The 27,677-nt window shown below is 53.2% G+C and overlaps 3 non-coding genes across 3 annotated transcripts; 2 read left to right on the forward strand and 1 right to left on the reverse strand.

Moving 5' to 3' along the window:
* Window positions 1-5,095: 5,095 nt before the first annotated feature.
* Window positions 5,096-5,168, reverse strand: TRNAK-UUU. Its single transcript has one exon. It is a non-coding gene; the product is annotated as a tRNA-Lys (tRNA).
* Window positions 5,169-7,679: 2,511 nt separating this feature from the next.
* Window positions 7,680-7,752, forward strand: TRNAR-CCU. The gene has a single exon. It is a non-coding gene; the product is annotated as a tRNA-Arg (tRNA).
* Window positions 7,753-14,563: 6,811 nt separating this feature from the next.
* Window positions 14,564-14,657, forward strand: TRNAI-UAU. The gene is made up of 2 exons: window positions 14,564-14,601; window positions 14,622-14,657. It is a non-coding gene; the product is annotated as a tRNA-Ile (tRNA).
* Window positions 14,658-27,677: the final 13,020 nt, after the last annotated feature.

Consider the following 27,677-nt stretch of genomic DNA (forward strand, 5'->3'; position numbering starts at 1 on the left):
CCCAGGGAAAGGGAGAACAAGTGCAGGGCCCCCAGCACTGGAGCCAAGTGAAGGGGCTGCAGGAGAGGGGCAATGGCTGGTGGCATAGGGAGTTAAGGGCAAAGGGGGCACAGGAGGGGGCAGGAGTTAGGGGTGAAGGAGGTGCAAGGGTTGGGAGTGCAGGAGCTAGCGGTAAAGGGGGAGTGGGGATCGTCCAGGGGCAATGGGGAAGTGCCAAAGTACAAGCTTTGCCCAGGGCACCATTTCCCATAATGCTGGTCTGAGCAAACAATTGGAAATGACCCTTCAGTGAGACCAGAACCATCATGTAGAAAAGCCCCTTTGTTAAGTGGTGGTGGCTGAGGGAGATGGTTTAGAAAACAACAGGCATTTTTCTGTGGAGGTTTGATTCTTGCCTGCTAGGCCAGGCTGGTGTGTGGTGTCTCCATGGCTGTACTTTCAGTGTCTGATCTGCCACAGGGAGCCAAGTCTAGACATATTCAGAGGCTCTGTGCCAGGGTTCCTCAAACTTCCTTTCACTATAACCCCTTTTTGCCAAAACAAAAAACTTACTACATGACCCTAGAAAGACACACCAAGCCTCTCCACACTGAGCAGAGGCAGGGGAGACAAAGCCTGAGCCCTGCCCCAGTTGGGGGAGGGCAAAACCAGAGCTTGAGGGATTCAGCCCTCGGTGGTGGGGCTCAGACTTTTGGTTTCAGCCCCAGGCACCAACAAGTCTAACGCCAGCCCTGGCGACCCCATTAAAACAGGGTTATGACCGACTTTGGGGTCCTGACTCTCAGTTTGGGAACCACTGCTCTATGCTGATGGGAGAGAGTTTTCCTGGGGGTGTAGTTAATCCACTTCCCAAGAGGTGGCAGCTATGTCAGTGGGAGAAGCTATATCGGTGGGTGTGCAAGCTGTGGTGTTTGCCACATTTAAGAAGTTTAATCAAACCCCATTTTGAAAACCACCTGTGGTCTGGGAATGGCAAAGGAGCTCGATGAATCAGGGTTTGTCCTTCAAAGTCCTGGAGATCATAACTTTTGTTATCATGGGGCTATAGCTCAGTGGTACAGTGCTTAGTTGCACCTCAAATAGTCCTCAGTTCAAACCCCTGTGTTTTCTTATAACCTTCTTTCTTTTTTTAAAAAAAAGGAAAACATTTTCATTTCCATTCTCCATTATGTTCAGGGGCTCCTTTATACTATACGGGCGTGCTTGATATGAATGTAAACACTCAACATTTTGCTGTCCAAATGCATAAAAACCTAGCAAAGCTGTCCATCAGCTAAAATCAGTTCCAGTCCTCTAAGTGTCTAGTTTATGTTTTCATCAATTAAACAAAGGTATCATACGAATGTACATTTGCAGATCCCTCTTCTCCAGGAGCTGTGCTGTGCAGAAGAACAAGAACCACATCCAGCTGCAGTTCAGGAGTCTGATGACAAATGTTCTGAGGGCTGGAAAAAATGCCTTCTAGTGAGCTATTGAACAAGCTCAACCTGTTTAGCTTATCAAAAGAAGATTGAAAGGTGACTTCATTGAAGTGTTGAAGGGCCTTAATGGAGAGAAAAGGTTGTGTATTAAAGGGCTCTTTAATCTAGCAGAGAAAGGCATAACAAGACCCAATGGCTGGAAGGTGAAAAGAGACAAATTCATATTACAAAAAGGCACAAATATTCAACAGTGAGGATGATTCACTGCAGGAACAAGCTACCAAGGAAAATGGTGGATTCTCCATCTCCTGATGTCATTTAATGAAGACTAGATGCCTTTCTGGAATGTGTTTGCCCCAAAAGTAGCTCTTGTGTCATACAGGAGGCCTGTGATATGCAGGGGGTCAGATTAGATGCTCTAATGGTCTCTTCTGGCCATAAGGTCGACTAATTTCTGAAAAACTGAGTGTAGCATTGGGAGCAGCGTCTGATGTTTTCCTGTCTAGCCGGCTTGCTGCCTAGAATGTATGCTCCTTGAGTGGGGTGATCCACAGGGAGTAGCTCAATCCTCCAAAGTGCCTGGCCAGGGGCAGGACATTGGCACAGCAAGGGAGTGGTGTGGCAGTGACATCACAAAGGCCTTTTGCAGGACCTCAGACTATTGGTCAAAGGTGGTGGGGAGGTGGTGACCTCACAGAGAGATGCTGACATCAGCCAGGCAGGACAGGGGTGAGGGGCCAGGGAAACCTCAGAGACCCCTGTGGCTTTGCTTCAGCAAGTCTCCTTCTCCAGGTCTCTCTTTGAGGACTGAGAGAGTATTCGGGTTCAGGTACGTGAGCACCAGGAGGAACCTCTTTCGAGTTTTCTCCTTCCCTTTTAGTGATTTTACTAGAAAACAGCCGTCCCTGTTTAGAAGGTAAGAGCCTCCTCAAGGTTTGAAACTTGTTCAGTCTGATCCATCTGGTGACAGTTGAGTTCTAGGCATGGAAAACACGAGCTTAAGGAGGCAGAATTTTATTGCGCACCTGGGATTTTGTCCCTCAGAATCAGTGGGGACATTAGGGTTTGTCCTTTTTGTTTCACCTTTTCCTCCATCCATCCCTCCCTCCTTTCTCTTTGTCTCTTGCTTCTTTTGTCTTTCCACCTGTTCCCCTCCCAACAGCGGGGGTGGTGTGTGTGTGTGTGTGTGTGTGTGTGTTGCAGGGGAGTGCTCTGCAGCTCCCACTGTGGGAGGTCCACCCAAAATTGTGGGGCTGAAATAGTGCTTGGGCAGTGATCCCCACCGGTGACCTGGGCCATCCTTTGGGCGAGAACCCTCAGCCTCCCGTCCTCAGTCTCTACCCTGATTGGCTGAGCACGGGGTTATTGACAGGGAGGAGACTCAGGTCCTTGTTGTTCTCTTTTAAGACCAAGTAAATAAGCCAGAACCAGTCATATGTTTGATGAATTTTGCTGCTTCTCTGCATTAATGGTCTCTGAACAGTTCATGATTCTCTCTAACATTGCAGTTCTCCTCAAATACTTGCTGAATAATTACCGTGCACTGTTGTTGGTCTGGAGCTCATTTGAGAACACTTTACTCAGGTCATTCAGTGTCTGAAATTCAAGATCCAATGGTTAGTTTGAAAATCCGAGCTCTTAGGTCCTATTCCCTACTCTGCCACTGGCTGGCTGTGTGACCTAAGACAAGTCAATTCTCCTTTCTCAGCCTTAGCTTCTCCCTCTTTCAAGTAGGGATAATAATGATCCGCTCCTACCTACCTCACAGTGGGTGGAGGACGGGGATCCATTGGAGAGTGTCACTAGGAGTAGTGAATAATATGAGGTGTCCTATCACGTTTACTCCGATCAGATTATGACATAATAGAATAGCTGAAATAGTCTATTTGATTTGTATTTTTTTATTTTGAAATTGTTAACAGCAGCAACTACTTAGCTCAGACTGAAGCATCTTATCTAATGTTTGTGATCTAAGTGTCTCCCCTCTGTGTGTGACGAGACAATTTAACACACTCTGACAAACAGGAGATGCTTTTGTTTGGCAACAAAATATTTTTGCAAAGAACTTTCATCCCACTTGTTTTGATTTTGAGAAACAAACTGGTTCTGAAGGGGATTTTCTGACATTGAGCAGGTGCAGTGTGTCCTGTGACACCCGCCCGCTATACGGTGGCCCCTGCTGAGGGCGCCCTTGCTGCAGCTGCAGCTGGTTCTGCTGGTGCCCTGTGGTTGCCCTCGTTCGGCCAGGAACAAGCCTCAGGTGAGCTGAAAAGAATCCTGTCCAACTGAGTCTGGCAGCTGCCATCATGTAGGCAGAAGTCCCCACACCTGCCGTGGAAACAAACCAGCCACCAGAAAGTGGTCCATTGTTTCACGCGGGGACAGAGCCTGACACAGCGCCCGTGGGCAACCATTGCTCTGCACATGCCGGCCGTGCAAACACCGGCCGGTTCCCATGAAAGATGTGTCACTGCACATCTCGGTACTTAAAAGGTACCTGTGCCACTGGCAGATACTTTAAGGCTCCCGGCAGTGAGTTCTGGGGACAGTTGCTCACTTTCACTGAATGTAACTGTATGTGCAGCTCTGTGCAGTCACATTTGATAGAAGTTTGGTAATTAAATTATACAAGAGGGTCAGGTAAAGTGGCTGCTACCACCACTATGTTTTGTCCCGAGAAGCCTTTACAGACATTCTAAGGGGAAATGGGCCCTTTGCCCACAGAAATGGTCCATAGGGGACGGCTGCAGGCAGCAGGCGGAGAGATAATCTCATCAAAATGATTTGACTCCTGGGTAATGTAAGCAAAATCACTAAAGGAATGTCCAGGGTTTCTATTGGAACTTAACGTGCCTGCCCCTGGCTGGCTCTGGTTGTACAAGATGGACGTGTAATCGGGGTACAGTTGTGTAAAAAAGAGTAATCGCAGTGCAAGGGATGTTAGGCAAAGGAGAACTTTGTGTGTGATGATGTAAGGTTTTAAGGACCTAAACTGACACTCATGGTTTGTAAAACTCTTGTTTTGAAGGTTTAAGATGAATTGGTTTGGTTTTGCTTTGTTGCATTTTTTTATAATAATGCCACTGAAAATCCATTTGAATCATTCAAAGTGGCAAAACTGCCAGACACCTTTTGCCAGACACAGGTAACTAGTGTTGTTTGGGTTTGGGATTTAGCATTTAACCCTTAAGGTACCTCACTACTCTATAAAGTTCAAGACCAAAGTTATGGCTGTAGTAAGGGGCAGCCAGAACCAGAAGGATGAAGAAAGAAACATTGGTTGGACAGACGGACGGATGGACAAACCGAATAATTAAGCCTCTGTTTAAAAAACCCACAAAAACGCTTAAAAACATTAAAAGGAAAAAAGGGGCAAAATGTTTCCCCGTTTACCAAAATACCTCAGCCTAGATCTGCCCTTGGGGTTTCGGGGTGGGGGGCGCTGATTGTGGGGTTTGCCTAGGGTGCCAGGTGCTGGCAGCTAGTCTAGGACTGCCCCTGCCCGGAGGCCTTTATTCCTCCAGCCTGCGAGGACAGAGGGGCTGTCAGGAAGTTGCCCCTTCAAACCCCCACACAAAACCCCTTCTTAGGAAAGGCAAAATCCTGAAGAGAAAAAGTCACATCAAGAAGGACTCCAAAGACAGGGATTTTTAAGACCTTGGGGAGTAGTTAAGTGCCTGACCAGGGACTTGAACCCTGGATCCTCAGATTAAAACTCTGATGCTCTGCCCACTGAGCTAGCCAGGCTCACAGAGAAAGGGAGCAAGTTCATGCAAAGGAGAAACTACGGAGGAAAAAGGGCGCAGCAAACACTAGAGGAAACCTGCTGGTCTCTCTCTCTCTCCCCCCAGCCCTAGCCCTGGCCTGCTCCTCCCGCCAGCGCCCTGAGGCATTTTGCCAGCACCATGCCCCAGTCAGCTCCACCCTCCCCAAACGCTGGCAGGCCCAGCTCAGGGACCTGGCCACTCTCACAGCCGCCTCGTCTGCCCTGACCCAGAGGGAGGGGGATTGAGTCTCCCTCCCTCAGGCCTGTGCCTCAGCATTCCTGGGGAAAGACCAACGCCGCCAAAGTGACTTTGGGCCAGTAGGTCAACCAAGAGGGCGGCCTCCCGTGCCTGGCTGCAGGACTCAGAGTAAACCCAGCTCCCATCCTTCCCTACAGGGCTCCAGGCAAGGGCAGCCTGCTGGATCCGGCGTTCCCTCTGGTGCGCAAGTCACAACAGCCAGCAGGCAAAAGACCAGCTCCCGAGTCATTTGAAAGAGCAAGACAAAGCCTTGAAACTCCACCTATGCTTAGGTCTGAAGCAACAGGTCTCAAAGTCCCCCTGAGATCTGAGCTCAGCTGGCACTAGTCAGTGTTCTGACAGCTGAACTGGCCTGCACAGCAACTTAAAAGCCAGCTGCTAAAACTAGGGCTCAAACACTGGACCCCCCCTGCAGTTAAAAGCCTCATGTTCTTCCCACCAACGGTTTCCTCTCGCAGGATTCTCTTTCCTCCTCCATCAACTATAATCCTGATCTACCGCATCCGTGGGGCCTGCCCTGAGTCCCCGCATCCCCCTACTTTGTCTTTGTTCCCTGAAGGCTGCAAAAATGTCAGGGGAGTCTGCTCCTCCCTTCACTCAGTGCTCCCGCTCATATCGGCCAGCTGGAGCCTCCTCTCCTGGAACTCGGGCAGTTGTCACTTGATCCAGTCGTACAATCACACGCTGACTGGCTCCCCTGCCTGGATGCTCTTGTGGGAATCCCACAGGCGCCGCTGCAGGACTTGGCACTGTTGGTTTCTTTAATGTTGTGGTGTTTGCCCGACCACTGGAACAAAGCCACCAACTCCTCCCTTACCGACTCCCACCAATCCCCCTGGTTACCATAGGACCCTCTGATGCTTTCCCGTTCTGCCAACACCGCCAGGCCTCCCCCTCTGCTCCTTTATCTTGCAAGCTCTGGATGTTCAGCTTCCAATATCCTCTGCTGTGGGTCAGGGAATTGCCCACACTGAGCACACAATGAGAGTTGTGTGATCCGAACAGTCCATTGGCACCACCCTGCACTGGGCTGTCGACGTGCTCTCCTTCACAGAAATCCGGTCAGTGCGACTCCTGGCCTGTCCCCGCAGAAAGGTGTATCCCCTCTGTGGCTGGTGTGAGCTCGGGTCAGAGGAATAGGAGGCAACCGCCCGCCCTCCACTGGTTCCATTACGGAGAAACACGTCCTCTAAGCCGACCTCACTACAGACCTGTGCCAGGTAGTGCTCATTGTAAAAACATTTCCTCTCACGGTCAAGAAAACAGGACCAGTGGTTCTCAGGCCAGCTGACACAATTAAAATCCACCTCAACACCAAACAGTCCAGAGGAAGGGAGCCAGTTCCTACCATAGATATTTCCTTTCACACCTTAACATCAAGTTCCTCCTCTTGGGCCTCTGAATCCCTGCCGCGTCCCACATGCCCCTTCCCCAGCACTGTTGTCACTCAGCTTTGCAGAGGAACTTTCTTCCCAAGTCCCTTCCCCATCTCCAAGGGCCATCCTGCCTCACTATGTTCTTGCCATTTTGGGTTGACAAAGAAGTCATGTGGGAAAGACAGGTACCGCATCCTTATAGGTCAGGTGGGCCAACTAGAGGAAGAAACTCATGCTCAGGAGCTCAATATCAGGTATTTGCCTCAGGTCAAGGTGTTGTTGCTCTTCCTGGGAGCAAGCCACCCCTGCACAAAAAGGATGAAAGAATCTGCCAAAGCCTGGGATTGAACGAGGGACCTTTAGATCTTCATTCTAATGCTTTCCCAACTGAGCTACTTTAGCAGCTATTTGGGAATATTTTAGCCTGCTGCTTCTCTGTCCAGGATGTTTTTGCAGCAGTTGCACACAAAAAGGACGTCATTGGGAGCGGCCCATGAAGACAAGACTCGCTTTTGCCTGCCTTGCTCAGCTTGACTTGCTGCCTCACCCCATTCCTGCCCTAGTGCCCGGGTTGACCTCGTGGTGGAAGGGGACTGGGGGCCAGTGGCGCGAGGAGGAAGTTGAGCTGGACCCTGAGCTAGACTAGACCCTGGTGGTGAGAGTCTGGCCACCACCTGCCGCCCCACCCTGTTGTCCTGGCTTCCCCCACTGAGTGTCAGTTCGGGAGGGAAGTGGGGCTTCTCTTAGGTTGGTCATTTCTGTAAGGCGATTAAATGGGGTATTTGGCTTCTGAGTGAATGTGAGGAATGTGCAATTATGAGAGGGAATTTCCATCCCTCTTTCATGCACAGTTAAGAGCCCCAGTAGCCTAATGGGCAAAGCATTGGCTTCCTAAGCCAGGGATTGTGGGTTCAAGTCCCATCTGGGGTGAAAAACTCCTTTCTTCTTGTATATTGCAAAGAAACCTTGGTGTTATTTTCACCAAGGAAGTTGGGAGATGTTGGAACACAAAGTACTGCATCTTGGGAGCAATACCCCAGAAATGGCATCTTCCACTTGACAAATGCTTTCTAAACCCATCAGTAGCAAACAGTTAATACTAGTGTTTGTTTGAGAATAGAGTGAAGGGAAGTGTTTACTCTGACACCTCAATGAAAGAGCAAGGCTGTTCTGAAAGAGAATGGATATGTCTGGAGGCAAAGCAGACCTTGAGAATGAGCAACAGTGTGAAAAAAAGAGGTTCAAATGTGTGTTAGGTGTCAGTTAGGTTGGTCTGACAAATTTCAAGAAAATACCAATGCTCGTAGACTGATGCAGACACTGGCTGTTTCTGATCTTTTACTGAGAGTTCATTGAGAAATATTTTCCTTAACTATGTTATGGAATATTGGGTGGGCTATGAAGGCACCATTCCTCCTGCTTTTGCCCTTCGAGACAACACGGCTACATGGCATGCGGCCAGTGCTCACCTTCCAGTCAACTGCTAGAGAAGACAACACAGACAGGGATGGCAGCAGGGCAGACTGGAGCTCCGCGGAGATGGTGGGACCAGGTCTCATCAATGGGGAGGTGGCCACCCCAGCATGCACAAGGCTGAGCCAGCAAGTGTGGTGTGTGCTCCACGGTGCCCTTACTCCCTGCATGTGGTGGTGGAGGGCAGTTACTGAGTTTGGTTGGTCTGACAAATTTAGGGCTTGGCTACACTTGCAGATGTAGAGCGCTGGGAGTTAAACCACAGCAGGGAAACCGCTGCCGTGTGTTCACACTGACAGCTGCAAGCGCACTGGAGTGGCCACATTAGCAGCTCTGGCAATGCCACAGAGAGCAGTGCATTGTGGTAGCTATCCCAGTGTGTGAGTGGCTGCAACGTGCTTTTCAAATGGGGGCGGGGGTGGAGTGTGACAGGGAGTGTGTTGTGTGTACATGGGGGGGGGTGAGACAGTGTGTTTGGGGGGCTGAGAGTGTCAGCATGCTGTCTTGTGTGTTTGGACAGCAGCAGACCCCCACCTCCCGTCACACACACTCACCGCAGCAGCATTCCACACTAATGGTTGCTTTGTCCCGGAGCAGATAAGCTGCCGGCTGTCAGAAACGGAGCTTTGAAAGGGGATATCCGCATGCCTGCAGCCGATTTCAAAACAATGACCAGAGTGGGCACTTGACTTCAGGGGATTATGGGACATTTCCGAAAGCCAATCACAGTGCAGTGATGCCCGGGCATTTCAGCCGAGGCGCAGTGAGCTTTATGCTTCTCATGGAGGTGGATTACCCAGAAAGCTCCAGCTGCAGAGCCCAGGTTCTCCATGTGCCTTGCCAGTGTGGACACCTCAGGAGTTTGGGCTGCTTTAATGCGCTCAAACTTGAAAGTGTTGCCAAGCCCTTAGAACAGGGACAGGCGCACACTTGGAAGAGGGAAACTGCTCCACACGCTAGCCCGGGCAGCTGCCCATTTTCTTTGGCAAGTGAGGAAGGGCAAAGGCGAGACTGGAAGCACCTGGGGCTCATGCCCCAGCCTTTGTGACACCCAACCCCCAACTCCTTCCTGGGGCTCTAGCTGAAGCCAGAGTATTGGCAGGAGCTGCCAAGAAGAGGTTCCAGCCCTGAAGGGAGCAGGACTTGCAGCACAAAGTGAGCACAACCACGAGGGGACTCAAATCCTGAATCATCCGATCCACAGGGAGATGCTTTATCCTTTAGGCCACATGATGAGGGGGTCTAAACACTTCTTTGGAAAAGCCGGACACTGTGTTTCTCAGGTCATCTGCTGAGGGGGGCCGAGACGCTCTGGGCACAAGAAGTCGAGTTCCCAGCGAGATGTGAGACAATTCTCTGGAGCCAGGTGCAGGGTTTTGGCAGGGAGGCTCAGGCATGGGGGATTGGGGTGCAGCGGACGGACCGGCTGTCTAGGTGTGGAGATTTAGTCGCACTGAGGCACAGGAGGGAGGACGAGGAGGAATCCTGCTGACAGGCAGTGGCTGTGCAGAAAAAGAGGAGGGGTTGCTGGGAGGTTTTTTTGCCTCTATTTACCTGCCTGCTGGTAAAAGGAGGAGACTCTGCCAGCGAGTCTGGCTAGCTCAGTTGGTTAAAGCATCAGGCTCTTAATCTAGGAGCCCAGGGTTTGAGCCGCCCCTCTCTAAGCGCTCAGCTTTTAAGTTGCTTCGTGTGCCAGGAGCAAAATGATTCCTGGTGGTATCCGGAGCCACACATGGATTCCCAGAAGCTGTAGTAATTTCCTGGAAAGGCCCCTCTCTCCTGCTGAGTCCTTAGGAAGCAGGATAGAAGCCCACATCTGCAGGAGCGGGCCCAGAAAGCACAGTCTCTGGTTGGCAGTGAGCACTATGGGTCCAGGTGCTGAGAAAGCCAAGGGGAGAAGAGAGCGGGAGCAGCTGCAGAGAAGCTGTGAGTGCAGAGTGCAAACCTGCCAGCTGAGAGTCACAGGTGTCTAGAGACTGTGACATCATCTGGTGCCCTGGCGTAAAGTTCAGCTGTCAGAACACTGACTAGTGCGAGCTGACCTCAGATCTCAGGGGGACTCTGGGACCTGTTGCTTCAAAGTTGGAGTTTCAAGGCTTTGTCTTGCTCTTTCAAATGATGCGGGAGCCAGTCTTTTGCCTGCTGGCTGTTGTGACTTGCGCACCAGAGGGGACACTGGATCCAGCATTTCATTTACATAAGCCACATTACTGAATCCAGATCCCCTCTTAAGACTCCTGAATTTAACCCTGTAGGTTTCAGGTATCATCTGAAACTGTTTTAAAACTAGTTCCTTACATCTACCATAGTTTGTAGCATCATCAATAGGCATCTCATTCAATATGTCCATAGCTCTTCCAGTCAATTTGGCTACCAATGTGACCATTTTTTGATCACCAGGGATTTCACAGAGGTGCAGAGTCTCTCAAAGGTGATGAAATATTCAGCAGTATCACTGGATTCATCATACAGTGGACATAGTCACGCCCATTTGTGGATTTTTGGGGAAGTGGAGCCAGCTGCTGGAGGGTTTTGTCTCTTCCCCTCCATAACAGCCAGTCCATGCTTCTGGGCCTCAGTTTGGGCCTCTATTTTTCTGTCTCTTAACTCCAGGGCTCTTGTGTGAGCAGCTCCCTCCCTGGCTGCCTCTGCTTCCATAGCCCTTCTGTGCACAGGTGCCTCTGCTTCTTTGAGCTTCCATTGAAACTCCCGGTCCTTTGCCTTCTCTTCTGCTTCCAGTCTGGCCAGCTCTAGTTAAGTAGCTGCCTCACTGCTGGCAGGGGCGGCTCTAGAAAATAGGCTGCCCCAGGCAGCGCGGTGTGCTGCGCCGCCCTTCCTCGGTCCCGCGGCGGGTCCCCTCTTCCCGCGGCTCCGGTTGAGCTCCCGCGGAGCCGCGGGAACAGCGGACCTCCCGCGGGCACGGCTGCGGACGGTTCGCGGGTCCGGCGGCTCCGCTTGAGCTGCCACAGTCATGCCTGCGGGAGGTCCAGCCGAGCCGCGGGACGAGCGCCCCCTCCGCAGTCATGCCTGCGGCAGGTCCGGTCGTCCGCGGCTCCGGTGGACCTCCCGCAGGCATGACTGCAGCAGGTCCACCGGCCCACCCTGCCGCCCCCTAGATTTGGCCGCCCCAGGCAACAGCTTGCTTTGCTGGTGCCTAGAGCCGCCCCTGACTGCTGGTCATTTTCCTGCTTTCTTGTGCTGAGACACACCCTCTGCAGTTCACTGAAACTGGGATGCACTCAGCTCAGGGGCTTCTTAGTTACAGAGACTTTCCCAGCGCCCAGTGTTCAGCCTTTCTGGGCAGCAACTTGTGCAGTTCTAGCTTCTTCTGCTCTTCACTCTTCATTAGTTTGCTTATTTTTCTTTCCCTATTTCCCTTACCTGAAAGAAGCAAACAGAAAATCATAAACCAGTAACCACTTTGTCTGTTCTCCAGCCACCACACCCCACTCACTACCAGTCTCTCAAAGCAATCAGCTGTGAGTCTGGAGGTGAGGACTGGGATAGCAAGGGCTGCGGGTCAGGAGTGAGGGGCACCGTCAGAGCTGGAGGGAGCCCAGGGGCCTGCGGGTCGGGAGTGAGGGGCACCATCAGAGCTGGAGGGAGACCAGGGGTCTGCGGGTCGGGAGTGAGGAGCACCGGTAGGGCTGGGGGAAGCCGAGGGCCTGCAGGTCGGGAGTGAGGGGCACCGGCAGCGCAGTGACTGGGGAGCTCAGCGGGGATCCCAGGGGGCTGCGGGTCAGGAGTGAGGGGCACCGGTAGAGCTGGGGGGAAACCAGGGGGCTGCGGGTTGGGACTGAGGGGCACCAGCAGAGCTGAGAGTCTGGAGGTCAGGACTGGGACAGCATGGGCTGCGGGTCGGAAGTGAGGGGCACCAGCCATGCAGTGACTGGGGAGCAAAGTGGGGAGCCCAGGGGGCTGCGGGTCAGGAGTGAGGGCACTGCTATAGCTGGGGGGAACCCAGGGGGCTGCGGGTTGGGAGTGAGGGGCACCGGTAGGGCTGGGAGAGAAAACTGTGCAGTTCAGAATGTGAATAGTGACTCCGTCTCCTTCCTGCACCTGCTCTACATTGCTCCACAGCAGCTTCTCCACCTGCAGAGTCACCCCAGCACGGCAGTGCAGCCGCCCAGGGTTCAGCAGGGGCCCCTGGCAAGGACCGTGGGTGCAGCTAACAGCCCGGTGTGCCTGGCCGTGAGGCAGCTGTAAAAAAGCAACACCCCGCCCCCCAGAAGTACAGAGACTGAATTCCTTAACTTTAACATCATGGCCCCTGTAGAAAGCCACACGTCAGTTGTATTTTCACAGGGAGATGCAAAAATCAAGTGACACCAATTTTTAAGTTGAGTAAATAAAGTTGAGGAGATAGTTATTAACCTCCCAAAAATATACTAAAGATCCCTCAACATAACACCTGAAGGTGAAATATGAACAGAGACAAACCTTGTCAGCAAAGGCTCATTTCCCAAACGATCCTCAAAATGTTACTAATTCCCACCCCTCCTCCACAGGAGCTCTGTGCAGTGTCACTGTTCTGCAGGCAGCTTCCCATTCAATGCTGTTGTGGGACATTCCCAGGCCTGGAAATGTACCAACGACAGAATTTGAAGAGCAAACCTGGCTCCCCGCACCAGGCGGGATTTAAGTGTTTTGTCCCTGTCACTTAGTGTTTGTCAATAGTACAGACGCCATGGGCAGGACTCCAGGCTCTGCTTGAGGGATCCTGGCACAGGGGCTGGTGGGGGGGGAGAAAGGATTGTAGATTCTGAGCTGTGCTCTGGAGAGCAGGTAATAATTGAAGGGGCATTTTTGACTCCTCCCCTCCTCAGGGTCCCCTGGGCTGGAATTCTACCTTCCCCAGGGCCAAATAAGGGGGTGAAGCCACTTGGTTAATGCAAACCAGTGCTCCAGGTGAGGTTTCAACTCACAACCTCAGCATAGCTCCTCTCAGCACTGCCCTGTAAGTACTGTGCGCTAACCAATTGCACCACTGGAGAACGTAACAGTGATTTTTTGAGACCACCTAGGTTGATACAGGTGAGGAGTGACCCCAAAACATTCTCAGTGGGGCTGAGAGCAGGTAGTGACAAGTGTTGTACTCGGTGGGGTGGATCCTTCTTAAGGGTTCCAGGCCCCATTTGACACCTTCACTGCACCTCACCCACAGCTGCTGCCCTGGGTCAATAAAAACCCAGAGTTCACCTCTCACCTCCGGGGGGGGAAGCCCCTTTCTCCCTCCGCTGTCTGGCCACATTGCCGGCCACTTGCTATTCCACCCTGTCACTGCTCTGCTGGCCACCCTCTCTGCTCTGGGACGTCTTGTGGTCCCACCAGGAGCAGAACAGGCTCCCTAAAAGCAGGGCCGCCCAGAGGATTCGAGGGCCTGCGGCAAAGCGGGGGAGCGGACATAAAAAAAGGCGCCACCCGCTGCGGCGCTTGTACTCACTGGGCGGCGTCCGAGTCTTCAGTGGCGGCGGGTCCTTCACTCGCTCTGTGTCTTCGGCAGCACTGAAGGACCCACCGCTGAAGTGCTGCCAAAGACTCGGATCACTGCCCAGTGAGTAAAAATTAAAAAGGCGCCTCTAGCCAGGGAAGGGATTCTTGGCCAGGGCTTGCGGGGCAAATTGCCCCACTTGCCCCCCGCACTTGCCCTGCCTAAAAGTAGCGGCCACAAGAGCTCAAACAGTAGCCCCACCCCTTCCACTCAAGGCCACGCCCTTACCCCACCCCTTCTCCCCAAGGCCCCGCTCCTACGCTGCCTCTTCCCCCCAGACCTCGCCTCCCGCTCACTGCTCTCCACCCCTCCCCCCTCACTCGCCCTTACGGTCATTACAAAGTGGCAAGGCAGAGCCCTCCCATGTTTAAAAGCCCTGGGGTGTTGTTCCCCTCTGTTCAGGCCCCCCTGGGGCCCTGCACTTCACACAGCTCTCCCTGATTTCAGCTGTTAGTGAGGGAGCCTCACTGCTAGCGCAGACTGGGCAGTTCCTTGCATGAGAGACACTGTCCCAAAGCAGGACTAATGCTTAGAGCTGGTTATCAGTGATTTCAGATCTGCTGGTCTGCAGCAAGACTCTCCATTGAGTCTTAACCAGCTCGGTTATTACACAGGGAAGAACAAAAGAGTCAAATGGGGCCTGGAACCCTTAAGAAGAATCCACCCCACCGAGTACAACACTTGTCGCTACCTGCTCTCAACCCCACTGAGAATGTTTTGGGGTCACTCCTTGGCTTTATCAGCCTAGGGGGTCTCAAAGAATCATAATTAACAGGTGCTCCAGTGGTACAATTGGTTAGCGCACAGTACTTATAGGGCAGTGCTGAGAGGAGCTATGCTGAGGTTGTGAGTTCAAGCCTCACCTGGAGCACTGGTTTGCATCACCCCCTCATTTGGCCCTGGGGAAGAAAGAATTCCAGCCCAGGGATGCTGAGGAGGGGAGGAGTCAGAAATGCCCCCTTCACTTATTACCTCCTCTCCAGAGCTCAGGTCAGAATCTACCATCCTTTCCCCACCACCAGCCCCTGTGCCAGGATCCCTCAAGCAGAGCCTGGAGTCCTGCCCATCCTTGACCCCTGAGCCTGGAGGGAGAGGAGCAAGGAGCCATTGTTACAGGGCTTTCCCTTCCCCCGCCCACTTCCCTGGCTCTTGTCACACAATCAATAAGCAGCAAAAGGCCAGAAGTCGGAAGTGCAGACAAAGGGATGGTTACTGGGGTTAGTTTCCAAGCAAGCAGATTCCGAAGCCCTTCACACCAGTCGGGCTTATCTCTATACACCGACAGAGTCTGTTCCCCAGTGTCCCCCTTCCCAGCTCTGACACGGCAGTTCTTAAAGTCTAGGCCTGTACAGGCAGCCTGAATAGCTCTATTCTAACAGCCATCGGCCCCTGTGGGAAAATGATCTATTCAGGGTTGTCCCTAGACATTTTGGTGCCCTACACGGCACCCCCGTCCCCCAGCCCGAGCTGGCAGAGCAGAGCAGGCTGGGGCCAGGTCACTCCACTTCCCGTCGCCTGGTAATTGCAGGGCAGGCCCGACCCCACACTCACGGGGCGGCGGGAAGTGGAGTGATCCGGCCCCAGCCTGCTGCACTCTGCTCCCAGCCTTGGAAGTTGGGGGTTGGAGGGAAACACCCCCCAGCACTCACCAGTGGCGCGGCTGGGAGCTGGTGAAGCAGAGCAGGCTGGGGCCAGGTCGTTCCACTTCCCACCGCTCGGTTACTGCAGGGTGCACCTGATCCCTCCTGCCGTCCACCGGGATGTAGTTCAGGGGAAGGGGCACAGTGGGGGGGGGGGAATGGAGTGGAGCAGGAGTGGGAAGAGGGGGGTGGGGGCAGACCAGGGATGGGGGCTGTGGGGAAGAGGCGGAGCAGGGGCAGGGGCAGCTTTCCTGGCCGGCTCAGCCAGCCGGCGGATCGAGTTCACCGCTGGAGCAGTACGCAGCTGTGTAGGGCACCAGGAAATTTGGGGCAATTTGGTGCCTCCACATCCCTTAACCAGGCAGTGTCCCTGTAGTGTGGCACACACTAACTCTGGCTGTTCAGAGGAGGGGACGACCATGCCTATGCATGGCCAGCAGACAGCGACAAAGACCCCTAGCCAGCCTACTCCCTGCCATGCCAAACACCCACTGAAGGCCACCCACAGACCAGCATGCAGGGCGGCTGCTGATGCTCTGTGGCCAACATCAGAAGATGGTAGGAAAGCAGGGCCAGCCCCATGGTGGCGCCTCTGACCGTTCCCACTCCAGGTGCTCACTTTGGCAGTGGGGCAGGAGATTTTACCCCAGGAGGCTTTTCCCCAGCTGGCGAGAAGCAGAGAAACACCCAGGCTCCCAAGGTGCTATGTAGCAACCCCCCTCCAGCACAGGGACAGGCACACACTTGGAAGAGGGAAACTGCTCCACACACTAGCCCGGGCAGCCGCCCATTTTCTTTGGCAAGTCAGGAAGGGCAAAGGCGAGACTGGAAGCACCTGGGGCTCATGCCCCAGCCTTTGCGACGCCCAACCCTCAACTCCTTCCTGAGGCTCTAGCTGAAGCCAGAGCATTGGCCTGAGTGGCCAAGAAGAGGTTCCAGCCCTGAAGGGAGCAGGACTTTCAGCACGAAGGTAAAACTGCACAAGCACAACCATGAAGGGACTCGACCCCTCGATCGCCTAATCCGAAGTCAGACGCCTTCGCCATTAGGCCACGTGGTCACACAGGAAAAGGCCCTCCAGGCACTTCTTTGGAAAAGGCCGACACTGACGCATCCGACGAAGTGGGGATTCACCCACGAAAGCTCATGCTCCAATACGTCTGTTAGTCTATAAGGTGCCACATGACTCTTTGCTGCATTTGCAGACACTGTGTTTCTCAGGTCAGCTACTGAGGGGGGCCGAGACTCTCTGGGCACAAGAAGTCGAGTTCCCAGCGAGACGTGAGACTTAATTCTATGGGGCCAGGTGCAGGGCTTTGGCAGGGAGGCTCAGGCATGGGGGACTGGGGTGCAGCGGACAGACCGGCTGTCTAGGTGCGGAGATTTAGTCGCACTGAGGCACAGGAGGGAGGAGGAGGAGGAATCCTGCTGACTGGCAGTGGCCAGGGCCGGTGCAACCACTAGGCGAACTAGTCGGCCGCCCAGGGTGCCAGGTGGTTGGGGGCACCAAAAATCGCACTCAGGGGAGGCGGGGGAGTGGAGGTGAGCTGGGGCAGGGGGCTGGGAGGTGCGGGGGGAGGGCTGCCCACAGCAAGTAACGGGGGTGGGGGTGTGCAGGGGCACCGCTCCCTGTCCCAGATCACCTCTGCTCCGTCTTCTCCCCTGAGCACGCCGCCCCCGCTCTGATTCTCCTCCCCTCCCAGGCTTGCAGCACTAAACAGCTGATTGGCACCGCAAGCCTGGGAGGCGGGAGAAGTGGAGTGGCGCCAGTGTGCTCAGGGGAGAAGGCGGAGCGGAGGTGAGCTGGGGTGGGGAGCTGCTGCGGGTGAGGGCTGCCTGGCTCTTCCTCATGGCCCCGGCCCCCGCCCCCGCTCCACCCCAGCCCCGCCCCCCCTCCACCCCTGCACTCACTGCATGGTAAGTGGAGTGACCCAGCCCCAGCCTGGTCCACTGCCCTGGCTCCCAGCCACGCCGCCAGCGAGTGCTGTGGGGCGGTTCCCCCACACCCCAAGCTTGGGAGCCAGGGGAGCAGAGCAGGCTGGGGCCCCAGGCCTCCATGGGGGGAAGCAGAAGGAGGCTGGTGTCCCAGGCCATCATGGGACCAGGGGGGCTGGCTACTTCCTGCAGGAAGTGGAGTGACCTGGCCCCAGCCTGCTCTGCTCCCCTGGCTCCCAGGCTTGTGTTGGTGTTGGCTGGATTTGTGCGGGTGTTTGTGTATATTAGCAATTGTGTGTATGTGGCTGGATTCATGCATGTGTTCGTGTATATTTGCAATTGTGTGCATGTGTATGCTCTGCTGCCCTCTGCCGGCGCGACAACCGTTTCTCCGTATGTCACAGCCCCCATACCGTCCACCCCGGTGGTGATTTCCCCATGTTACAAGGGCTGGCCGGTCTGACCCTTCTCCCCTCTGTGGAGTGTGGCGGGGGCTGCAGCTCACCCCCTGTGGGGCAGGAGTGCCAAGGTGCAGGCACTGGGCTCCGATGCACCTGGAGAGCAGTTCAGGTGAGGCAGGGCAGGGCGTGTGGTGTCCGTTCTGTGTTGCCTGGTGCTGGGCCATTGCACAATCCCCAGCCACGCCGCACAGCGCACCCCGAGAGGGGGCAGGGGGCCAAGCAGACGATCCAGCACGAGGGGGAGAGGATGTGTGGTTGGGAGCAGGAAAAGCCTTGGGCTGCACTGGGGGAGTGCAGAGCAGGGGTGACACCCCAAAAACCTGCAGCAAAGGGATGGACAGGTGGGGTGGGTGGATAGAAGAGGCAGCGGGACTAAAATCTAAAAGGGGAGTGTGGGGTCTAGTGGTCAGAGCAGGGGAGGGGGGCTGGTGGTCAGAATTCCTGGGTTCTATCTCCAGCCCTGGGAGGGGAGTGGGAGCCAGTGGTTAGGGTGTGTGTCGGGGGGGAGCCAGGACTCCTGGGTTCTCTCCCTGGCTCTGATCCTCTTGTGCAATCCATCGGCAGTTACCCAACTCACCAGCGTGTGGGAGCGAGGGGCTGGGGCCGGGTTGTGACACGGCCCAGAGTCCTGTGCTGCCCCTTTGTTACCCAACCCGGGGCAGGGTGGGGGATGGCCTGGGAGACCCGCTAAGGAAGGTGCTTCTGGTGGGTCTGTGTGTGGGTCACGCTGCCCCCGGCTGGATAGACCCCTCTAGGTCAGAACCAGTCTCAGCCCGGGTCAGACCCTGGGAGCCCAGCCTCCTCTGTCGCCATGGCCATGTCTATTGGTCTCCTGGAAAGGTCCATTCTCGTGGGTAGCTGTCCAGTGGCAGTGAGTTCCACAGGCCTCGGCACAGGCTGTGTGGGGCAGGAGATCCTTGTGTTGGGAGCAGTGGGAGTGAACTGTGTGCGGTTGTGTCTCTGAGCACAATTGCGAATATTCTGGTGTGTGTGTGTGATTGTGAGTGTGGCTGGGGGTGTGATTGTTTCTCTTTGGGGGTTGGGCTAGCATGCCCCTCTGGGTGTGTTGTGTGTGAGTGTTCTTGGGATTGTGTGAGTCCCTTTGTGAGTGTGTGTGTGTGTGTCACTTGCTGCAGGATACAAAATCCTGCAAAGCCACCACACACACACACACACACACACACACACACAGAGCAGGGCTCAGCCCCACCAGCAGGGGGCAGCAGGGACACACACGTCTCTCCTGGGCCAGCTTGGACAATTTCCCATCACGACCCGGCACAGTGCTGGTGCCCCCGCACGGGGGTGGGCAGCGACCGGGCGGGTGGGGGGGCAGATGTGCTGGATTCAGAAGGAAGCACTTTGGGAAAATCAGTCACGGCCCTTAGCAGAGCTGGGACACTGACCCAGTGACCCCTGCACCACCCTGGGAGGGGAGTGGGGTCAGAATGGAGAGGGGTAACTAGTGGTGTTCCCCAAGGGTCAGTCCTAGGACCAATCCTATTCAATTTATTCATAAATGATCTGGAGAAAGGGGTAAACAGTGAGGTGGCAAAGTTTGCAGATGACACTAACCTACTCAAGATAGTTAAGACCAAAGCAGATTGTGAAGAACTTCAAAAAGATCTCACAAAACTAAGTGATTGGGCAACAAAATGGCAAATGAAATTTAATGTGGATAAATGTAAAGTAATGCACATTGGAAAAAATAACCCCAACTATACATACAACATGATGGGGGCTAATTTAGCTACAACGAGTCAGGAAAACGATCTTGGAGTTATCGTGGATAGTTCTCTGAAGATGTCCACGCAGTGTGCAGAGGCGGTCAAAAAAGCAAACAGGATGTTAGGAATAATTAAAAAGGGGATAGAGAATAAGACTGAGAATATATTATTGCCCTGATATAAATCCATGGTACGCCCACATCTCGAATACTGTGTACAGATGTGGTCTCCTCACCTCAAAAAAGATATTCTAGCACTAGAAAAGGTTCAGAAAAGAGCAACTAAAATGATTAGGGGTTTAGAGAGGGTCCCATATGAGGAAAGATTAAAGAGGCTAGGACTCTTCAGTTTGGAAAAGAGGAGACTAAGGGGGGACATGATAGAGGTATATAAAATCATGAGTGATGTTGAGAAAGTGGATAAGGAAAAGTTATTTACTTATTCCCATAATACAAGAACTAGGGGTCACCAAATGAAATTAATAGGCAGCAGGTTTAAAACAAATAAAAGGAAGTTCTTCTTCACGCAGCGCACAGTCAACTTGTGGAACTCCTTACCTGAGGAGGTTGTGAAGGCTAGGACTATAACAATGTTTAAAAGGGGACTGGATAAATTCATGGTGGCTAAGTCCATAAATGGCTATTAGCCAGGATGGGTAAGAATGGTGTCCCTAGCCTCTGTTCGTCAGAGGATGGAGATGGATGGCAGGAGAGAGATCACTTGATCATTGCCTGTTAGGTTCACTCCCTCAGGGGCACCTGGCATTGGCCACTGTCGGTAGACAGATACTGGGCTAGATGGACCTTTGGTCTGACCCGGTACGGCCTTTCTTATGTTCTTATGAGTGGTCAGAACAGGAGGGGGCTGGGCACCAGGACCCCTGGGTTCTATCCCTGGCCCAGGGAGTGGAGGGGGTCTAGAGCAGGGGGACTGGGAGCCAGGACTCCTGGGTTCCATAGGGGAGACTGTTTTTTCTTGTGCTTCCCTCCCTAGAAATCCCAGCCCAGCCCCCTAGTGGAGAGTGAGTGGGAGCCGGGAAAGTTGCTCTTCCCCCACGCTGCCCCGGGTTGGGTAACAAAGGGGCAGTACGGGACTCTGGGCCGTGTCACAACCCGGCCCCAGCCCCTCGCTCCCACAGAGCCAGGGAGAGAACCCAGGAGTCCTGGCTCTCCCCCCGACACACCCTAACCACTGGCTCCCACTCCCCTCCCAGGGCTGGAGATAGAACCCAGGAATTCTGACCACCAACCCCCCCCACCTCTCTGACCACTAGACCCCACACTCCCCTTTTAGATTTTAGTCCCGCTGCCTCTTCTATCCACCCACCCCACCTGTCCATCCCTTTGCTGCAGGTTTCTGGGGTGTCACCCCTGCTCTGCACTCCCCCAGTGCAGCCCAAGGCTTTTCCTCCCCCCAACCACACATCCTCTCCCCCTCGTGCTGGATCATCTGCTTAGCCCCCTGCCCCCTCTCGGGGTGCGCTGTGCAGCGTGGCTGGGGATTGTGCAACGGCCCAGCACCAGGCAACACGGAACGGACACCACATGCCCTGCCCTGCCTCACCTGAGCTGCTCTCCAGGTGCATCGGAGCCCAGTGCCCCACAGCTGGGCCCTTCTGCCCCACAGGAGGTGAGCTGCAGCCCCCGCCACACTCCACAGAGGGGTTAAGTGTCAGGCCAGCCAGCCCTTGTAAGATGGGGAAATCACCACCGGGGTCGACGGTATGGGGGCTGTGACATATAGAGAAACGGTTGTTGCACCGGCAGAGGGCAGCTGAGCATTCGCACACACACACACAATTGCAAACATACACGAACACATGCATGAATCCAGCCACACACACACACAATTGCTAATATACACAAACACCCACATAAATCCAGCGAACATCAACACAACTACTAACAGATGCAAACACATGCACAAATCCAGCCACATGAACACACACACATTTGCACAGCCACAAACACAACCCCCAGAGCTGTAATAACACCCCCACACACACACACAAAACCCTTGCAGAAAACCACACAAACACATGCAGAAATCAATTCATCCATCCATCCACCCACCCACACATACACCATCCCCATTCTGTGCACACACCTTGGGTCACTGTGACACTGAAGACTTCAGTTGGATGGGGGGCCCAGCACCATGTGTCTTTCCAAGCAAGGTTGAGCAATTCCCCATGTGTGGCCTCATGCAGGTGATGGCTGATTCCCCCAACTTACAGCCAGTGGTGAGCTCCAGCCATTTCACACCCATTCACAAGAACCCATTGTTAAATTTAGAAGCCTTTTTAGAACTGGTGGTTCCAGAACAACCGGTTCTAAAAAGCTTTTAAATTTAACAAAGGCTCAGGCAGCTGTCTGCCTGGCCCCAGCTCACCTCCCTCTCTCCCCTGAATGCTCCGTCCTCCTTCTCCCCTGCTTCCCGCAAATCGAATGTTCACGGGAAGCCAGAAAAAAGCAGGAGGTAGGTAAGCTGGGCGCAGGGGCGGAATGGCTCCCTCTGGCCCTGGCCGAGTGCCCCAGCCCGGTCCCAGCCAAGCACCCCCAGCTCGGGCCCGGCCCGGGGAGTCGGGCCCCACAGCTCTGGCCCCGGTGCCGGCGGAGCGGCTCTGGCCCCGGTGCCGGCCCAGCCCGGGGAGTCAGGCCCCGCAGGGCCGGTTGAGGTCCCGGCGGAGTGGACCCGGTCCCGGCCCCAGGCAGTGTGGTAAGGGGGCAGGGAGCAGGGAGGGGGTATTTGGTTGGTTGTGGAGGGGTGGATAGGGGTCAGGGCGGTCAGAGGGCAGGGAACAGGGGGATTGAATGGGGGCAAGGATCCCGGGGGGCAATCAGGAAGGAGCAGGGGTTGGATGAGGTGGTGGGGGCACTCAGGGACAGAGAGAAGGGGTGGTTGGATGGGGCAGGGGTCCCGGGAGGCCATCAAGAATGAGAGGAGGGGTTGGATGGGGCTGCAAAGGGCAGTCAGGGGACAGGAAAAGGGGGGGATGGGTCGGGGTCCTGGGGGGGGTGTCAAAAACATGGGGGGTTGGATGGGGCATGACCTCCCGGGGGGGCACGACCCCCTCGTGAGGTGAGAAGGAGGGAACCAGTTGTTAATATTTTGGCAGCTCATCACTGCTTACAGCATAGTGACAACCATACTACACAATTCTTATAACTTCATATGCATGAATGGTATACATCTATGGGTAGAGAAATGACTTTCAGCAGATCATATCCTTTCCCCTGATACCTTACAAGTCATGCTCTATATGTAAGATCACGATTATATGAAAATGAGGAATATGGGGGTTACAGCCGCTCCCCCAAAGGTCTAAAGTGTCACACTAAGATTCTATTTTCATTTACGTAACCAGCTTTGACCTCTCTGCCTAACACTTATAATCACTTACAATCTATCTTTCTGTAGTTAATAAACTTATTTTAATGTTTTAAACTTACTTGTGAAATTGTTCAAAGTGCTTGGGAAAGCTGCTCACATTAAAAAGGCTGGTGCATGTTCACTTTCTTTTTGAGGAAGTGGTGAATTAATTAATGAGCTTGCACTTTTCAAGAGGTTTTGAGCAGTGTAAGATGGTACATTTCTGAGGTGCAAGGCTGAGGGCTGGGGAGCTATGCTGGTGTCTCTATGTATAATTGAGGAGTGGCTTATAGAGCATTCATGCAACTTAGCTGGGTGCATTGCTGCATGTTGTTGGCTGAATGATCACAGCACATGGAGGGGTTTTTGCTGCTTGTCACTAGTGCAGCATTGTAAGACACAGCCCAGACTGGAGAGATAAGAGGACAGAGCAGTTCCACAGTTTGGGATTGTACCCCGCGGATCCCCCCACACAGAGATCCTGCTGTGACCAGCCGTGGTAATACTGTGCTTAGTGCTCTGCCTTGTAGCTTCAACAGCTGCACATGCAAGATGAGTTACAGTGACCTTGACCTTGTTTCCATGTTTATCCAAAGCCTCCTTTTGACAGTTGTCAGCAAAAAGACCCGTTTCTTTTGCAAGCATTTGTATGGCTAGCCAGAGTCGGGCTTCTCCGTTAACAAAAAAGATTGACCAAAAGGGGACAAGAGGAGGCACGTTCAGCAAGGCAGCACTGGATGCTGGATCCTGAATCTGCTCTTTATCCAGCAGCTCTCTTGGCAAGCTCTGCCATGGTGCCACGCTCTGGGACTTCTCCCCGAATTGCTCCATTTTTCATCAACAATAACATGAAAGGTGAAAGGACAGTCATTCTCCATTTCCTGCAAGCCCTGCAGAGAACCCTCTAGAAGGGGCTCTGTGCACAGATATCCCCAGTGAATTGCATGGCCGCACAACACAGGGTCTCCTGTCACAGCAAATTGCAGCGGAAGCGATCTCCTTGCCAATGCCAATAGCCTTTTCATCAACACCAGACTGAGGATTTGATTCTCTCCAATGCTCCGTTGGAAAGAAGCCTTTTCCTTCACAAGCAATTACTTGGATTGTCAAGAGAGGTCTCTTCTGTTTCCTAGGAAGGCACAGGAAAATGTGAGCAGAGGAGACAAAAGCTATAGAACAAGGCACCACTGGGAGTTGAATACAGGGTCTCCTGTTTACTAGGCAGGTGCTTTAGCCTACTAAGCCATGGTGCCTTCCCCAGCAGGCCCTTTGCAACCACTCCACTTGATGGTCCAAGACTACACCTTCAAATTCCAAAGTAAAACTGTTCCCCATTTCCCTCAAGACTTGCAGACCTTGAGCAGGCTGGCTCAGTGCACAGAAAGCCACAGCTGAGCTGACAGAGGGCTTCTAACATGTGCTTCTCCCACAAGCTGCTGTGATCAGATACTGATTAGTGCTCTGTGTTTCAGTCACAGCAGCTTCAGCTCAACTCTGAGTCATGGCAACCTTTCCATCAGCTCCAGACTTACCATTTAACACTTTCCAAGACTTAGCCGCAAGGAAGGTTCTCTGTGTCTTCAACAAGCACTTACAAGGATTGTGCAGTGAGGTCTTTTCTTTTCATGAGAAGAAATAAAAGAAAGGAGCCTGACAGAAAAGCCAGGTTCAGCAAGGAAGAACTAGCAGGTCAAGCCAGGATCTCCTGGTGAGTAGGAAGGCTCTTCAGCCAGTTCTGCCCAAAGATCACTATCTAGAGGCCACTTCCCACAGAGACCAATTATAGTTACAGACCCATCCTGAAATTAGAGCAGGATATTTTAAAGCTTATTTTCACAGTAAAGTAACACAATTCAGCCATGTCGGCACAGAGGAGAAAGCACTCCGTCATTTCACAGTTATTGCTACTGATCTCACTGACAAACTTCCTTTTCTCGGGGCTGCTCCCAGCACTTTAGGGAGTTTTTCCTCTTCTCCCTTCCAGCTGTGGTGATGGACTGCAGCAGCTCCCCAGGGCCAGCTTTGCTCTTTCACTTATATCCTTCTCTTCTTTGGCTGAAGCTGTGTTTGCCACCAGTTTAATCCATAACTGAGACCTCAGGTACCAGCAGCTATTTACAAAGGCTCAATTCCCATTGCCATCAGTGGGAGGTTATCCAGGGCTGCAGGATTTGGCCCATGGACAGTCAGGGTGCTACAGGAGCTACATTCTTACGTGGTGAGTCCTGCAGCCTATTACCAAACTGCTCTGCCATAGTCTGCAGGGGGCCTGACTTGCTGAGAATCTGGCAGAAGAGAGACCCTGGAGCAGAGAAGGAAAATGTCCTCAGCAGTCACAGCTGGCAGGAGCAGCAAAGACTGAGTATCAGACACACTTTTTCTCCAGGACAGTAAATGTGCACAACCCCCTGATATATTCTCAATTCACTCCCCCTCCCAAGGAAGCCCTATTCTGCTCTATTACACTCTCATGGGAGGAGAGGGAAGGTCCTCTCATGGGTAAATAACTGGTTACAAGGTAGGAATAAATGGTCAGTGGTGGAATAAATAGTGGTGTCCCCCAGGGGGTCTGGGACAAGTATTATTCAACATATTCATAAATGATCTGGAAAAAGGGGTAAACAGCGAGGTGGCTAAATTTGCAGATGATCCAAAACTACTCAGGAAAGTTAAGTCCAAAGCAGCCTGCGAAGAGTTACTAAAAGAGCTCACAAAACTGGGTGAAAGGGCAACAAAATGGCAGATTTGTTGATAAATGCAAAGTGATGCACATTGGAAAACATAATCCCAACTACACATATAAAATGACGAGGCCAAAAATAGCTGTTGCCACTCAAGTGAGGGATTTTGGAGTCACTGCGGATAGTTCTCTGGAAACATCCACTCAGTGTGCAACGACGGTCAAAAAAGCAAAGAGAATCTTGGGAATCATTAAGAAAGGGATAGAGAATAAGACAGAAAATATCATATTGCTTATGGCCGACCACATGCATTGGCCTCCCCTCAGGCAGGGGACTTATAGGCCCTTCTGCCAGTTGGTGTTGGCAGCAGCAAGGGCTGGGTTCAATGTCTAGGGGAGGAGAGCAGCAGGGAGGGAGGAAGCGAGAGAGTCCCAAGAGCAGAGTGCAAACCGACCAGCTGAGGGTCTCACAGGAGTCCTGAAATAACAGTAGCTCCAGGTCCCATCAGGGCCGCCCAGATGGTGGAGTAAGTGGGGCAATTTGCCCTGGGCCCTGCAGGGGCCCCCACAACAGTTTTTTGGGGCTCCTGGAGCGGGGTCCTTCACTAACTCCGGGAGCTCTGGAAAACTCTCGTGGGGTCCGGGCCTCCGGAGATTCTTCCACTCTGGGTCTTCGGCGGCAATTCGGCGGCGGGGGGTCCTTCATGAATGAAAAGTGACTTCATTGAAGTGTTGAAGTGCCTTAATGGAGAGAAAAGATTGGGTATGAAAGGGCTCTTTAATCTCGCAGAGAAAGGCATAACAAGACCCAATGGCTGGAAGGTGAAAAGAGACAAATTCATATTACAACTAAGGCACAAATATTCAACAGCGAGGATGTTTCACCACAGGAACAAGCTACCAGGAAAGTGGTGGATTCTCCATCTCCTGATGTCATTTAATGAAGACTAGATGCCTTTCTGGAATGTGTTGCCCCCAAAAGTAGCTATTGTGTCATACAGGAGGCCTGTGATATGCAGGGGGTCAGATTAGATGCTCTAATGGTCTCTTCTGGCCATAAAGTTGACTAATTTCTGAAAAACTGAGTGTAGCATTGGGAGCAGCGTCTGATATTTTCCTGTCTAGCCGGCTTGCTGCCTAGAACGAATGCTCCTTGAGTGGGGTGATCCACAGGGAGTAGCTCAAACCTCCAAAGTGCCTGGCCAGGGGCAGGACATTAGCACAGCAAGGGAGGGGTGTGGCAGTGACATCACAAAGGCCTTTTGCAGGACCTCAGACTATTGGTCAAATGTGGTGGGGAGGTGGTGACCTCACAGAGAGATGCTGACATCAGCCAGGCAGGACAGGGGCGAGGGGCCAGGGAAACCTCAGAGACCCCTGTGGCTTTGCTTCAGCAAGTCTCCTTCTCCCGGTCTCTCTTTGAGGACTGAGAGAGTATTCGGGTTCACGGACGTGAGCGCCAGGAGGAACCTCTTTCGAGTTTTCTCCTTCCCTTTTAGTGATTTTACTAGAAAACAGCCGTCCCTGTTCAGAAGGCAAGAGCCTCCTTGAAACCTGTTCAGTCTGAGCCATCAGGTGACAGTTGAATTCTAGGCATGGAAAACATGAGCTTAAGGAGGCAGAATTTTATTCCATACTTGGGATTTTGTCCCATAGAATCAGTGGGGACATTAGGGTTTGTTCTTTTTGTTTCACCTTTTCTTCCATCCATCCCTCCCTCCTTTTTCTTTGTCTCTTGCTTTGTTTGTCCTTTCACCAGTTCCCCTCCCAACACCAGGAGCAGTGTGTGTGTGTGTGTGTGTGTGTGTGTGTGTGTGTGTGTGTGTGTGTGTGTGTGTGTGTGTGTGTGTGTGTGTGTGTGTGTGTTGCGGGGGAGTGCTCTGCAGCTCCCACTGTGGGAGGGCCACCCAAAAATATGGGGCTGAAATAGTTCTCGGGCAGTGATCCGCACCGGTGACCTGGGCCATCCTTTGAGCTCTCTGGTGAGAACCCTCAGCCTCCCATCCTCAGTCTCTACCCTGATTGGCTGAGCAGGGGGTTATTGACAGGGAGGAGACTCAGGTCCTTGTTCTCTTT

This window comes from Mauremys reevesii, linkage group 23, assembly GCF_016161935.1.
Source record: "Mauremys reevesii isolate NIE-2019 linkage group 23, ASM1616193v1, whole genome shotgun sequence".
In the NCBI taxonomy this organism is placed as follows: Eukaryota; Metazoa; Chordata; order Testudines; family Geoemydidae; genus Mauremys; species Mauremys reevesii.